The sequence below is a fragment of the Glossina fuscipes genome, unplaced genomic scaffold (assembly GCF_014805625.2).
Source record: "Glossina fuscipes isolate IAEA_lab_2018 unplaced genomic scaffold, Yale_Gfus_2 28, whole genome shotgun sequence".
NCBI classification, from domain to species: Eukaryota; Metazoa; Arthropoda; class Insecta; order Diptera; family Glossinidae; genus Glossina; species Glossina fuscipes.
This window is the reverse complement of record NW_023998423.1, coordinates 8,525,328-8,529,635: the sequence shown is the minus strand read 5'-3', so window position 1 is coordinate 8,529,635 and position 4,308 is coordinate 8,525,328.

Genomic DNA, 4,308 nt, shown 5'->3' with positions numbered 1-4,308 from the left:
GACCGTAGATCTTGATTAAGTGCCTTTGCTTGCTAGCAAATAGCGCATATACAGATGTACTTTGAGATTTGTTTAATAATTTTTAGACCATTGAAGGCACTAAATGGAACCCATAATTTCCAAGAGTTTTGTTCTTGAACCGCATCTCCCGCAGCGTATTTGCTTCGTTTATAAATATAACCGCCGATGTTTCGACTTAGCCTGCAATCAAGGTCTAAAAAAAACATATTGCGGGGATTGGAATACATCGGGAGAAAAATCAATTTTGACGGAGCCGGCCAATTCTAAAAACAAGTAAGAGAAGCGCGATGTGTAATAGCATCAAACTCATGACCTTTCAGAGGCGGAATAATACCCTTGAGCACTGTTAAGTTGATGGAGACACCTCTTCTCTATTTTCGTTCTTTTGAGCCACTACGACTGCTGCTTCAAATTGACTTGCATCACTTTGGATAGAAAACGGGCGGGTGAAATCTGGACTATGCAATAGTGGTGCAGAATACAACAGTTCTTTAAGGTCCCAAAAAGAGAGATTTGTTTCATTTGACCTTTAAGCAAACTTCTTTTTCTTTAACAGATCAATGAAGGCCGCCGAAAAAGATTCCAACCACAAACACAAAAAAAAGAAATTTCCATAACTAACGTACAGATTTCGACAAGGAGATAAATCCAAGGAGTAGCATATGTGTAACGGTGTGGGTAGGATTAAGAAAGTTGTGGATTTCAGCGATCTTAGCCCATTATCACAATATATGAAGACAACCATCAGGCAGATTCCATGAGAAGTCTCCTGAAGTTGATTGATGCGTGCAGTTCAACAGGCGAAAACGTGGTGGTTTCCAGCAATCTGCGGCCGATTGGACAAGATGGTACGGCAGGTTAGAAGTAGAGAAGTGGTTGCGAAACGAAGTTATAGATAACGTGGGTTTTGACAAAGCTTTTAAAAGAGCAATACAACAATAATTTCGGCAACAAGAACCATTCGAATATGCAATTTAAAGCAAGAAAGGGATTACGTAACTTGTATAGCTTCGTATTTACTTCAAAACCAAGTCCCTCGACTGTCACTTACCTTTAAATCTAGCGTTCTCCTAAAAACAAAAGAGCCACAAAAAGAATAAAGAATCACGTACACTTGCGAAGAATAATAAAACAGATAATAAAAATAAAACACCTGCTAAAGGCGAAAGCACAGGTGAGAAAAAAAATACCTGCTTACCTTTTATATAATGAAATTTATTTATTTACACAAGCTAGTCCTTCTAAAAAGTCCGAAGAGGAGCCTTCGAATGAAGATGATGGTAAAGACGATAGCGTTGAAGGTGAATTGGTCGATAAAAAATGCGAAAGTTTTATACTCTATGGTAGGTTTCATAATAGAATACATACGTAGATGTGTAATAAAATTCAATCAGGTTCTTTTTCTAGGACGAACAAAGCCGAGCGTATGGGAACGAAATTTTAGTTAAAGTCAATCTCGAGGAAATCACTATCAAAACGGTTTGCAAACAAGTCTCTGCTAAGCATCTTGATTTTTATCGAAAGGGGAAAAAGGATTTCATTAAAGCCACCGTCAAACCGGTATTAGTCTGGAAATTTTTTTTTGATTTAAAATGATTTTTTTTTCTAAGCAAAACTTTTCCATTTTCTTTCAGTTGATAGCTGTTTAAGCGAAACAAAATTCTTCGTTTTTTTTTCAATTAGTAAAAACAACGAAAAGTTAAGGAATCGATCAACAGCAGTTTTATCTAAGTTTTAGTTGTATGAAATGATAAATTACACATTATTCTCTATGAAAAAATGCTGAAATTTTACTCTGCCAGATAAAAGCCATATTCTGATCAATAAGTCGCTATACTTATGTTTATGATTTGATAGCTACAAAGTTGTAGGCCATGCAAAGACAGGAGACATTTAATTATGTTCCAAATTTCACCTGCCTTGCGGTCGTTATTTAACTAGCGGAATCCTTACAAACAAGGGAATTAGGCGAAAAACAACTCCTACTTTGATGATTTACAGTGCAATAGTAGGGACTAAAATGTCTGTGCTACGGCAATGAAAGCTGAAACATCGATTTGTTGGTGAAGGATGTGTGTATTGTGATTAACGTTTTTCAAACTGTGTAAAAATCATCCGCTGTCGGCATAATGTACTATAAATATTGTTTCAACAAAGTCAGAATTTATTCAGGGCTTCGATCAGAAAAGTCCACTACCGTTGTCACATTTGTGAAATTTAATAATCGAAATAATAGGTTAACATAGGCAATTCGCCGGTAATTAGAGAAATGTAAATTAAAATATATTTGACCCAATACTTACTCGGAATTTTGAAATATTTGTTATTATATCATAACTGAATAGTTAGTTATATTGCCATACCTTAAAACTGAACTTCATAAGAATATTTCAGCATTTTAGTGCAAAGATGTCTATTTTAAATTTTTTATAATTTTATGTTGGAAGAAAGAGTTTTTATATTAAAAATGAGTTTAGATTTTGTTAATTAACTATTAAGTCGAGTCATAAGTAACTTTCGTTTTTTCATCACATATTTCTTTCGCTTTCATTGAATAATAAAATTATATTAATTTAATTTGGTTGATTGTGAATTATTCAATCTTTTTGCAATACCGCTTGTTGATGGGCGAGGATTTTGCCTTTAAAAGATTGTCGCCAAAGTCGGAAGGACGTCCCGCCCCCAGTTCATCTTTAAGTTCGTATCTCCAGAACGAAAATTTACAAACCAGTTATCAGTCCTTTATCGTATACACTGCATATTTTCTCAACTGTCGCCTTAACGCTATTACCTTGTTCAAATACCCAAAGCATTAAATTACACGTCGAATATGCGCCTTTGACTTTGTATTTTAGATAGATAAATAGCTGACAGAAGACTCAGTGAATCCTTATCTATATAGTAAAAAGAAAAACTGGTTTGTTTCGGTGACTTATAGTGGATAAATATGAACAATATATTCTACCTAGCTGCATCGGAAATTACTTATGACTCGACCTTATATAATTACAAAGTAATTCAACAATATATTTATTTACATATATATATTTATATATATTTATATATATATATATATATATATATATGTAAAATATAAATAAAATATTTATATACATACATGTCATATGCGCATATGGGTAAGATGTATACAGTGGCGAGCAAAAGTGGATACACAATGTTAAAAAATGTATTAAAATCATAGAATTTCTGTAACTGTCGTTTCAAAGTAAATAATTTTGTAAAAAAAAATATTCATCATATTTTTTTTATCCATTTTTGCACGCCACTATAAGTATTATTATATATATATAAATTCGGATTCAAAAATGATAATAGATCACGCCTACAATGTGAGTTTGCTAGCCGCGCATTATCTTCTACAGATGCCAGCGTTAAAACCGAGAATATTGATCAGACTTCTCTAACATGTAGGCTTTACGATAACTTGAACAAGGATTTGTTTAAAAATCTTAAAGAACTCGTAAATAGCGCATTGGAAAATGCTAAGTTAGATAATTCAGACACCGATTATGTAGTTGTCGTTAACACTTCTACACAGATTCCCAGGGTTCAAGGGATTTTGCAAGGTGTTTTTAAACATGAATCCAGTGAAAGTTTTGAACAAGATGAGGCCGCTGTTTACGGTATTTCTGTGAGAGCTGCCCATCGCTGAAGATATGCTGAAAGAGTTTTGATATCTATCTTTAAATGATTTCACATCATTTTCTTTACGGCCTATCATTCAGGAAGACGTTCAGGAGCAACTCGTTAAATAAAACTCCAAAATTTCTCTAGCACATTGTAGGGTGGTTGTCCTGGGAGGAGGTTGGATCTATAGCTGACGCTTTTAAGAAAGATGTCAACATTGACAAGGAGGAGGCCGAGCGATGTACACAATATTCTTGATGAGGAGAATTTAAAATGTAAATGTTTGACATCCTGGAGTAGAAAAGAAATTAGAGCCAGATTCAGCGCTTGGACGACATCTATTTCTTTGATAATAAAAAATTTGAATAATGTTAAATAAACTTTTTAGATTTTATGTTTAGCATTATTTAAAATAAATTTATGCTTGAAATTGAAATAATTCCAAACATGACAATAAATACTGAGGGGGAGAAAATGCCGAGTTTAGAATTTAAGGTGAAGCTTAGGTGAGAGATTGAGAAGTTTAAGTTTAGGTTTAACTGGTGTCGGTTTGCTGCTCGGGTTCTCGAAAAATCTGAAATTAAATTAAATTATTGATTGATATTGAGGTTAAACTTTTAAGTATACTTACTTGCTTCA